Genomic DNA, 12,389 nt, shown 5'->3' on the forward strand with positions numbered 1-12,389 from the left:
TTTCCTGTCTTATTTTGGGGGAAACACGGTATGTCACTAGAATGTGGGTTCTGAGAAAGCAGGCACTTTGCTTTATTTACTGCTATATCACCATCACCTAGGACAGCATTTGGCACGTGGTAGGAATTCAATAAATATTTATTGTATGTAAAATAGATAATGTATTCCTAAGCTACAAAAGGGTTTTTTCATTTTATAAATTATACCATGTGTACATGTCCTTCTCAATCTATGCTGATAATGCAACTTGGCTTCATTCTTTCTCAATGCCTTGTAGTATTCCAATGGAAGACTATAACACAACTAAGTTATCTGTTCTTCTAATAATGGTAATTTAGGCTGTTTCCAGTTTTTAATATTGTAAATTTGGTGCAATGAACATCTTGATACTATCTCCTTATTCAATTGTATAGAGTTTCTCTATAACTAATAGCAGGGGAGAAAGTGGAAACGGACTGGCCCTTGGTTCTGCTAAATCTCTTCCTCTTCTAAATCTCTCCTGGGGAAAATGGGAAGTTGGGAAATCTGCTCAGCCCTCTGGGTGTGGGCTTCCTTACAACTAAAATGAGGTGAGTTGGCCAGCCAATCTCTCAGTGGGTTTGTGCATTCCATTGGCTGTGAACTTAATTATATATTTCCAAGTTGCTCTCACTAAACCGATCCTTTTAAATATTTAAATTTAATGATTACATACCAAAGGTAATTGAATTTTTACTGTTCTATCACTTCATATAGTTCTATCACTTTGTAAAATTCTATCAGTAAAAAATTGTATAAAGTACTATACTTGAAGTACATGTATCAGTTCTAAATTAGAAACATTTTTAGCAACAATGGTACAGAGTTGGGTTAGGACGATAGACTGCCTCCATGTAACATTTCTGGAGGTTTTTTTTTGTTTTTGTTTTTAGTTTGGTTCCAAGGCCTATCATTGTAGGTAATGGAAGTTTTATTCTCAGTCATGGTTTAGGGAGCCCCTTCTTCCTCTCCTCCAGGATCTTACTAGAGTCTGGTAAGACTTACCTGGTCCAAAAAGTTTGAGGAAGAGACATCTGCTCTTCAACAATTTAAGATTAACATAAGATGCATATTGATCAAACCTATGTGATCAACTCAAAAGTGGGCTGTTCCACTCACAGTATTCATGGTGCTGTGACCAGCTGGATCACAGGGGCAGTTAAGACCCCAGCCATCTACCTGCCAAACCCCCCAGAGGTCCTGGCATTTCCTAGGACTGTGTCATTATTCTCTGTGCCTTAAAATAATACAATTGGCTTTGCTGAAAATATTCTAGAGATAGGCTAAGAAGATTATTGTTAAGTTGAACCCTGCTTTAATGGAGAAAAGTAGTTTGTATCAATTCTGTGGGAACACCCAAACAAAAAGAAAAAAAGAATTTTTAAAAAATGATGATAGTTTAAGAGACCTCTGGGACAACATTAAGAGTAACAACATTCTCATCATAGGGATATCAGAAGGAGAAGAGAGAAAGCAAGGAATTGAGAACCTATCTGAAAACTTCCCTAACCTAGCAAAATAAAAAGACATACAAAACTAGGAAACTCAGAGAGTCTCAAACAAGATGAACCCACAAAAGCCCACAGCAAGACACATCATAATTAAAATGCCAAACATTAAAGACAGACTCTTAAAAGCAGCAAGAGAAAGACAACTAGTTAGTTACAAGGGAGCGCCCATAAGATTGTCAACTGATTTCTCAACAGAAACTCTGCAGGCCAGAAGGGATTGGCACAAAATATTCAAAGTGATGGAAAGCAAGGGCCTACAACTAAGACTGTTATACCCAGCAAGGCTATCATTTAAAATTGAAGGAGCTATAAAGGGCTTCCCAGACAAGAAAAAGTTAAAGGAGTTCATCACCACCTAATCAGTATTACAAGAAACATTAAAGGGACTTCTTTAAGAAGAATAAGGGGGGTGGGGGCAGGAGGGAGAAAATAAATATGAATAATAAAATGGCAATGACTATGTATCGATAATCAGTTTAAATGTAAATGGATTAAATTATCCAATCAAAAGACATAGGGTAGCTGAATGGATAAGGAAACAAGACCTATACATATGCTGTCTATAAGAGACCCACTTCAGATCAAAAGACACACACAGACAGAAAGTAAAAGTATTGAAAAAGATGTTTCACACAAATGGAAATGAACAAAAAGAAACTGGGTGGCAATACTTATATCAGACAAAACAGACTTGAAAACAAAGGCTAGGGCCGGCCAGGTGCCTCAAGCGGTTAGAGCTCCATGCTCCTAACTCTGAAGGTTGCCGGTTCGATTCCCATATGGGCCAGTGGGCTCTCAACCACAAGGTTGCCAGTTCAATTTCTCGAGTCCTGCAAGGGATGGTGGGCAGCGCCCCCTGCAACTAAAGATTGAACATGGCACCTTGAGCTGAGCTGCCACTGAGCTTCCAGATGGCTCAGTTGGTTGGAGCACGTGCTCTCAACCACAAGGTTGCCGGTTCGACTCCCTCAAGGGATGGTGGGCTACGCCCCCTGCAACTGGCAACGGCAACTGGACCTGGAGCTGAGCTGTGCCCTCCACAACTAAGACTGAAAGGACAACAACTTGACTTGGAAAAAAATCCTGGAAGTACACACTGTTCCCCAATAGAGTCCTGTTCCCCTTCCCCAATAAAGAAGAAAAACAAAAGCTATAACAAGAGACAAAGAACATTACATAATGATAAAGGGATCAATTCAACAAGAGGATGTAACCCTAGTAAACATTTATGCACCCAACATAGGAGCACCTAAATATGTAAAGCAAATATTGACTGACATAAAGAGAGAGAGCAACAGTAATACAATTATAGTAGGGGACTTTAACACCCCATTGACACCAACGGAATAATCTACCAGACAGAAAATCAAGAAACAAAGCCTTAAAGGACACACTAGACCAAATGGACTTAATTAGTATTTTTAGAGCATTTCACCCCAAAGCAGCAGGATATACATTTTTTTCAAGTGCACATGGAACATTTTCCAAGATAGACTACATGTTATGCCACAAAACTAGTCTCAATAAATTTAAGGAGATGGAACTCATATCAAGTGTCTTCTCTGACCACAATGGTATGAAACTAGAAATCAATTACAAGTAGAAAAAAAACTGAAAAACACACAAACACATGGAGGCTAAATAACATGCTACTAAATAATCAATGGGTCAACAATGAGATCAAGGGAAAAATCAACAGATACATTGAGACAAATGAAAATAAAATCCATGACCCAAAATCCATGACCATAGCAAAAGCAGTGAGTGCTAAGAGGAAAATTCATAGCAGTACAGGCCTACATCAAATAACAAGTAAATTTCCAGTAAACAATCTAACCTTACACTTAAAGGAACTAGAAAAAGAACAGCAAACAAAACCCAAAATGAGTAGAAGGAAGGAAATAATAAAGATCAGAATGGAAATAAATGAAATAGAGTCTTGAAAAATCAATACAAAAGATCAATGAAACCAAGAGCTGGTTCTTTGAAAAGATAAATAAAATCGACAAACCTTTAACCAGAGTCATCAAGAAAAAAAGAGGACCCAAATAAATAAAATCAGAAATGAAAGAGAAGTGACAACTGACGCTACAGAAATACTAAGGATTATACGGAAATATTATGAACAGTTATGTGACAACCTGGAAGAAATGGATGAATTCCTAGAAGCATACAGTCTTCCAAGACTGAATCAAGAAGAAACAGAAAACCAAACTGACTGGTTACTACAAACAAAATCAAATTGCTAATCAAAAATCTACCAATAAACAAAAGACCTGGATCAGGTGACTTCATAGGCAAATTTTACCAAACATTCAAAGAAGAATAAAACCTAGTCTTCTCCAGCTATTCCAAAGAATTCAAGAGGAGGGAAAGCTCTCAATCTCATTTTATGAGGCCACCATTATTACCCTGATTCCAAAACCAGACAAAGATGTTACAAAAACAGAAAATTGTAGGCCAATATCCCTGATGAACACAGATGCAAAAATCTTCAACAAAATATTAGTAAACTGAATTCAGCAATACATTAAAAAGATCATACACCATGATCAAGTGCGATTATTCCCGGGATGCAAGTTTGGTTCAATATCCACAAATCAATTAATGTGACACACCACATAAACAAAATGAAAGATAAAAATCATATGATCATATCAATAAATGCAGAAAAAGCATTTGACAAAATCCAGCATCCATTTATGATAAAAACTCTCAGCAAAGTGGGAACATACCTCAACATAATAAAAGCCACATACCACAAACCCACAGCTAGCATCATACTCAACAGGGAAAATCTAAAAGCGTTCTTTTTAATATCAAGAACAAGACAAGAATGCCCACTTTCACCACATTTAGTGGAAGTCCTAGCCACAGCAGTCAGACAAAAATAAATAAATAAAAGGCATCCAAATTGGAAAGAAACAGTTAAAACTGTCATTATTTGCAGATAACACAATACTATATAGAGAGAACCCTAAAGAATCCACACACAAAAATATTAGAACTGAAAAATGAATTCCATAAAGTAGCAGGATACAAAATTGATATTCAAAAATCTGTTGCATTTTTACACATCAATAACCATCAGAAAGAGCAATTAAGAAAACAATCCCATTTACAATTGCATAAAAAAAACAAACAAACAAAAGAAAAACCTAGGAATAAATTTAACCAAGGAGGTAAAAGATCTGCACTCAGAAAAATATAAGACACTGAAGAAAGAAATTTAAGAATATACAATGGATAGGAAGACTCAACACCATGCTCATGGATAGGAAGAATTAACACCATTAAAATGTCCATATGACCCAAAACAATGTATAGATTCAATGAAATCCGTATAAAAAATCAATGGCATTTTCCACAGAACTAGAACAAATAATCTTAAAATTTATATAGGACCACCAAAGACCTCAAATAGCCGTCGTAAACTTGAGAAAGAAGAACAAAATTGGAGGTATCACACTGCCTGATATCACACTATACTACAAGGCTATAGTAATCAAAACAGCATGGTACTGGCATAAAAACAGACACATATGAGGCCTGACAATTAAGTTTGCGAACTTGTCCTAGAAAAAGTGCTAGATTGCTGAATATCACTATGGTCACCTCCGAAGTACTCCTTTTAGGAAGCTATGCCCCAATGCCAGCGCCTAGTCCACCCTTCAAAGCAATTTTGGAACTCTTTTTCTGGAATGGCCATCAGAACTGTTATCATATTATCCTTTGATGTCCTGAATGTCATCAAAATGTCTTCCTTTCAATATTTCCTTTATCTTCAGGTAAAGAAGGAAGCCATTGGGGACCACATCAAATGAGTAGGGAGGGTGTTCCAATACAGTTATTTGCTTACTGGCTAAAAACTCCCTCACACAGTGCTGTGTGAGCTGGTGCATTGTTGTGATGTAAGAGGCATAAATTGTTGGCGAAAAGTTCAGGTCATCTAACTTTTTCATGCAGCCTTTTCAGCACTTCCAAATAGTAAACTTGGTTAACTGTTTGTCCAGTTGTTACAAATTCATAATGAATAATGCCTCTGACATCAAAAAAGGTTAGCAACATCGTTGCAACAAGTTCGCGAACTTAATTGCCAGATCGCATAGATCAGTGGAACAGTATAGAGAGCCCAGAAGTAAACCCACATCCATATGGTCATTTAACCTATTTCAAAGGAGGCAAGTAAGGTAAAGACAGTCTATTCAATAAATGGTGTTGGGAAAACTGGACAGATACATGCAAAGAATTTAACTGGACCACCGTTTTACACCATATACAGGAATAAACTCAAAATGTATTAAAAACTAAAATATAAGACCTGAAGGCATAAAACTCCTAGAAGAAAACATAGGCAGTAAACTCTCTGACATTGCTCCTAGTAATATTTTTCTGATATATCTCCTGGGGCAAGGGAAACAAAAGAAAAAATAAACAAATGGAACTACATCAAACTATTAAGTTTTTGCACAGCAAAGGAAACCACCAACAAAACGAAAAAACAGACTATTAAATGGGAGAAGATATTCACCAATAATACATCTGATAAGGGGTTAACATCCAAAATTTATAAATAACTCATACAACTAACACCAAAAAAACCAAACAATCTAATTTTTTTAAATGGGCAGATGAACTGAATAGACATTTCTCCAAAGACGGCATATACATGGCAAATAGATATATGAAAAGATGCTCAATGTCACTAATCATCAGAGAAATGCAAATTAAAACCACAATGAGATACCACCTCACACCTGTCAGAATGGCTATCATCAATAAATCAATAAACAAGTGTTGGTGAGGATGTGGAGAAAAGGGAACCCATGTGCACTGTTAGTGGCATTGCAGATTGGTGCAGCCACTATGGAAAACAGTTTGGATGTTCCTCAAAAAATTAAAAATAGAACTACCTTCCACTTCTGGGTATTTATCCAAAGAAATATAACACACTAATTCAAAAAGATATATACACCCTTATGTTCACTGCAGCACTATTTACAATAGCCAAGATATGGAAACAACCTAAGTGCCCAATAGATGAATGGATAAAGAAGAGATGGTACATTTATCCAGTGAAATATTAAAAAAGAATGAAAACACCATTTACGACAACATGGATGCACCTAGAGGTTATTATGCTAAGTGAAATAAGTAAGACTGAGAAAGACAAATACCATATGATCTCTTTTATATGTGGAATCTAAAGAACAAAATAAATAAAACAAAACAGAAATAGACTCATAGTAGATACAGAGAACAAACTGATGGTTTCCAGAGGGAAGTGGGATTGGGGGGGCTGGGTGAAAAAGGTGAAGGGTTTAGGAAATACAAATAGGTAGTTACAGAATAGTCATGGGGATGTAAAGTACAGCATAGGGAACATAGTCAATATATTGCAACAACTTTGTGTCGTGCCAGGAGGGTACTAGACTAATCTGGGATCACTGCATAAATATGGAAATGTCTAACCACTGTGCTCTACACCTGAAACTAATATAAAATAATATTGAATGTCAACTGTAACTGAAAAAAAACAAATAATTAAAACTTCAAATAAGTAAAGTGCTGGGAACCAAGCCAAAGGGAATCACCAAGACAAAAAGCTTGTAAACATGAACACATTTCTGTCAGTACACACAAAGGGGACACTTCCACACACCTCCGCCTTCAATCCTCCCTCTGACTTTAAAGAGCGTTGCTGTAAAGATCAAGCAGATCCTGTCACAGGACAGCACAAAAAGCCCCAATCTTCCCTCTGGGTCTGTCACAGTGTTAGAACTGTCTGGAGACACTCTAGGCTCCACTGAAACACAACGAACAACAAACAGTATTGAAGAATTGTAGGAAATTTGGATCAGTAGCAACTTTTAATTATGAAAACCTAATCTAATAAGAAGGGAGATTTTGAATATTGGGATGTGTGGAGGAGAAAGTATCTAGGGTGATAGATTGTGATAACATTAGAGGGTACAGAAAACCAAAAAGAAAAACCCTTTTGCAAGTCACAAAAACCGGTTTAAGCTAGCTTCCACAAAAAAATCTTTGCGGACCTCTCACAAATCCAAGGAAGAATGCACCTAAGCATTATTAGAAATAATGCAGAACTAGTACAGAAAGGCTATTAAGAATTCCTCTCCATGGTATGTCTGCACCCCTCTATGCATGACCTTATTTTTCTCTCTTTGCAGACCTATTTCTTCTAACTCCAATGGGAGATAGGAGAATGACTCGAGTTCAGTCTTTAAATGGGTCTTTTAATAAGAAGAGTTGTAGGCAACAAGACAGGTCATTCTAAGGAAAGATAATAGGCTGAATACAGAGATTAGAAATACAGTGCAGACAGAGAGACCACCAGGAGGGCTTGTGGGAGGGGACAATGACACAGACGAGCCTGTAGGGATGCCCTGACCCAGGTCAGGAAGGTTTTTAAGTGTACACTGGTTGGAGTTCCTTGTCAGCCTTGGAGCAGGGAGACACCATCAGATCTGCATTTTAGAAATACATTGTTGCCACCTATGTGAAGTAGGGAGACTGGTTGCAGGGAAGCTGGTTAGGAGAATATTTTAGTAATTCAGGCAACAAGAGATGACAGGAGCTGGGGCCAGGGCAGAAGCAGAGGAATTGATGAGAGGAGAGAGATGTAAGAGGTGTAAGAGGTTACGGGAGAGTGAGCTGCAGGACCTTTCATCCTAATTCCAGGATCATATTCTGGAGACTAACTCTGGGAGCTCTTCGCCAAGAAGGTGCTAATGTCGTGCTGTGCTCCTGGAAAAAGAGCCCCCTCTTCCATTTGCTTCTCTGCTCTCCTGCTCAACACACTGATATTTCAATGTTGTTGACTGGCTGCAGGTCTGAATCCTGATGAAATTTCCAAACCTTCTCTCATTTTCTCATTCGTGAAAGCAAAGGGCTGCCACTTCACGGTCCCGTGGGGAGAGAATACTGATATCAAGCCAAGAAAAAAAGGAACAGCTCAAGATTACCTTTTTTTTTTTTTTAAGCTCATTGCAACTTTTAGATGAAAAATGTGTATCTGCAATTCATGAAAGGCAGTGAGTATGCTGTTCTTGAGTTGCCATGGCAACTGCTCAATTAAGTGAAAAAAATGAAGAAACATATGTACTGTAGTTGCTCTTGAGCTTAACATTCTTTAAAAAAAAAAAGGAAAGTCACATTTGGCGAGTTATTTTCCCCAAGGCTTTTCTAAGACTTTGCATTTCTTCGCTTTGCATTTCAGACCCATGCGTTCAGACCCTTTGCGTTCACCCACTCCAAGCCGAGCTCAGTGCTGGGCTTGTCATCTGTGGTCAGAAACACAGGAGCCTCAGAATGTTCTGTGGAAATGTTTGTTTTGATCCAATTCCGTCGAAGTGCACTGGATTGATTTCTATTTTTAAGGTGGTAGAGTGGAACCTGTATTGGAAGAATAGGTGGGAATAGTGGGTGGGTTCTAGCACTGGATCTGACCCCAAATTTAACCTCGAATAAGAACTGTCACTTTCCTGAAGACATGGAGAATAGCGGCTACCTTGATATACTAAGACAAAAAGGATATAATTATTCCATTTTTTATTTGGATAACAATTCACTGTTTACAAAATACTTTTGACCATCTCATTTCCTCTTAGCCACCAGCCTCGTGGGTGGCCATTGTTCTCCCCACTTTAAACAGAAGGACACCTCCAATCCATGCTCCACACAGAATCTAGAGCAATCTTTATAAAAACACAGAACTGATCACGTCACTTTCCAGGACAACCCACAATGCCTTTCTTCCCAATACTCCTGAAATGAAACCTGAGCCCTCACTGGGACCCCAAGCCCTGCAGCATGCCTTTAGCTCACCGTCCTCCCAGCGCTTTGCACCCAGGCTCACTGGCCTGCTTCAGCTTCTCTAGGGTGCAGGCTGCACCTCTTTTGGGCCTTGGCATCAGCTGAGGGCTCTTCCTGGGTCAAGCTTGTACTCCCTCGCCCACCCTCCCCTCCATTCCCCACTTAGCCAACTTTAAGCCTACTCTCCAACCCCAGTGCACATCAGAGCTCCTATTTTAATTTTCCTAGAACTCTTTATTTATATGCATCCATATTTGATATAAATTTACTGATATGATTATCTAATTAGTAAGAGTCTCCCCAACTAGACAGGAAGCTCATGGGCACAGGGGCCATGTCTGTCTGCCTCCCCAGGCGGGTGCCTGGAAGAGCAGACACTCAGATTACCAAGAACACATACCAGTTTGGACCCAAACCCAGGAAGGAGTCCAGTGCCTTTCCTAGCATCCCACACTGCATTTCAGGTGTTAGAAATGGAACTCGCCTCCATTGTGTGAAGTACTACGTAAATATAAGACGTTGAAGTCTAAAGAATACACCATAGGTTCTGTGGGACCAGATGAACTTCAAGATGGACTTTTTTGGACATATAACAAATAGTAACTGTCCTGTCATATGTGCTAACACACTCCTGCATAGAAAATGATGCCAAGTTTCCTCATTTGCTCACTCATCAATGGGGAAAAGCTCACTGAGTCTTTGCAGGTTTCAGGTATCGCTGTCTCCCATGCCAGAGATGTGACAGCAGTTCTGTCACCCCCCGGGTCCTCAGGTTCCTTTCTTGCAATGTGCAGGCTCCTTCTCCTCCTTTGCAGGGTTTCTTGAACACACTCACAACAGTGAGTATCCGTCTGTCCTCCCTGTAGATCTCCGTGGACAGTGCCTGCTGTTCAGTGGTGAGTCGAATCAGAGCAGGGAAAACGCTTTGGGGGACCAAGGCTGACGATTTATGAGTGTGTTTTTGTGAAGCTAAGTTCAAAGGTAAACAGTGTTTATAGCATAAAATAATTATTTTATGGGCCACCCAGTTCTCATACGGTAATTTTTTTAACTGAGATATAATTGACATATAACGTTGTATTATTTTCAGGTGTACAGCAAAATGATTTGATATTTGTATATATTGTGAAATGATCACCATGATAACATCCATCATCATCCATAGTCACACATTTGTTTTTTCTTGTGATGAGGACTTTTAAGATCTACTCTCAGCAACTTTCAGAAAAGACAGTAAGCACGGTTAATTACAGTCACCACACTGTACATCCCCAGGACTTACTTCTCTTGTAACCGGAAGTTTGTACCTTCACCAATTTCATATGGTAATTTTCTACCCATTTTTTTTTCTAAAATACATACCAGTGTCAAGTCCGTGGCATAATTTCCTCCATATTTATTTCTCTTAAGGGTTTTTAATGCTTCAATTTTAGCACATATGCAGAAAAGACATAAAAAGGCATTGATGAGAAGGATTCATTCCAGCCTTTAGGACATCCCCATTGTCCTGTGAAGTGACAACTTCAGGGGAAGGAGACCGCTCTGCGCTCATAAGACACGTCTGTGACCGGTCCTGCCCCTCTCCCAAGGTAGAGCAGTTTCATAACAGCGCACCCTGCGTTTACACCTGCCCTTTCTCTTCAGGCCCCACCTGATCCTCGAAACAGTATCATTGTGTAAGTAGGAAAGGAATGCTAGTTGCTATATTATGAATCGGAAGGAGACAGAGAGGAGGGGCGTAAGTGCTGGCATTGGATCAAAGCGGGGCTAGAGGGCCTGCCCAAGGCCATGTGGGCATCAGAAGTACCAGGGTTACCCTCAGAGCAGCTGGGGTGGCATCTGACCGATACCAGGGAAGCCACATTTGCAAGAGCTGGGAAACTCTCTTTACTTCTCATCCCACCCCCTACTCTTCAGTTTTTATTCTGAATATTTAATAGAAGGAAAAATTGGTCAAACTTCACCTCAAGGCAGGCCACTGCTAGCCCAAGCAGTGCTTTTGTGCAAATGAGAAAAATGAATAATCCTTTAGGCACACACCTCCTTGGGGACGCACAGGGTGGTGAGGGGTGCAGTCCCACTCAGCCCCCTAGCCACGAGTGTTGGCGCAGTACACAACTGCAGGACTATACACAGCAGCTTTGGTGCCTCCGAGGCAGAACGCCTCAGCTTCCAGCCCCAGGGAAAGGGCCTTCTCTCAGTGGCAGGAGGCCAGCCCTGCATTCTGAATGTTCCAGCTTTTAAAGGTTAACTTGTCTTATGGGTTTGTCTTTTCTGAGTTGCTCTTATTTGTGCTTTTGGCAGTTGTTGCTTTTCTCTGTACAGCATTCTGTATGAGAAACCTTGAGAAGTGGGAAAGAGCAGGCCAGTTTCCTCGGCTCCTGCATCTGTTGGTTTGTTTGGTAGTGGGTTGAGAGTGTGCTTGTCCAATATGATGTCGTCATGCCTTTCAGTATTCCCCAAATACTCGTTGCCAAAGGATTTTCAAAAGATAGTAAAATGTTGCTCTTGTACCTCCTGTGGAACTTGGCATTAAGACGCTAAAACAGAGGAGATGTGAAGGTTGGCCTTCGAGTACGACGTATTCCAGGAGGCACACACCTAGGTCATTCCAGACACCAGCCTGTGAGCATCTTCTGCATGGTCTTGGGAAAATTATAACTCTGTGACAGCACTGACCTTTCTTGCACAGGGCACTGAGGTGTTTAGAGACGCTAATTCTGTAGCTGGAGTAGTCTGGAGGTTCACCTGTGAACCATCCGACTTGCAGACCTTAAAGTCTAGCCCCAAAGACCATCAGTGCCAAGAAGTACCACCACGCAGGGTAGCATGAAGGAAACAACCTATGACAAATTAAATTGATAATAGTGAAGATAAGGTAAGCATAGTTTATAATGAAAAAGCAAGAATAACAGCAACAAAGCGTCCTTCCTGAAAACTGTAAGATTGCCCGTTTTCACACGTGCCCATCACACTCTGTGGGAGCACCGAACGTTACCAGGCCTTGTACAGCAGCTGGAAGGA

General features: G+C 39.8%; 1 protein-coding gene across 4 annotated transcripts in view; it reads left to right on the forward strand.

Moving 5' to 3' along the window:
• Nucleotides 1–12,389, forward strand: part of AK5 (adenylate kinase 5) — a 204,352-nt gene that overhangs the window by 122,832 nt on the left and 69,131 nt on the right. The window lies entirely within an intron of this gene.

Source organism: Rhinolophus sinicus, chromosome 14, assembly GCF_057876585.1.
Source record: "Rhinolophus sinicus isolate RSI-liver-muscle chromosome 14, RSI-T2T, whole genome shotgun sequence".
NCBI lineage: Eukaryota > Metazoa > Chordata > Mammalia > Chiroptera > Rhinolophidae > Rhinolophus > Rhinolophus sinicus.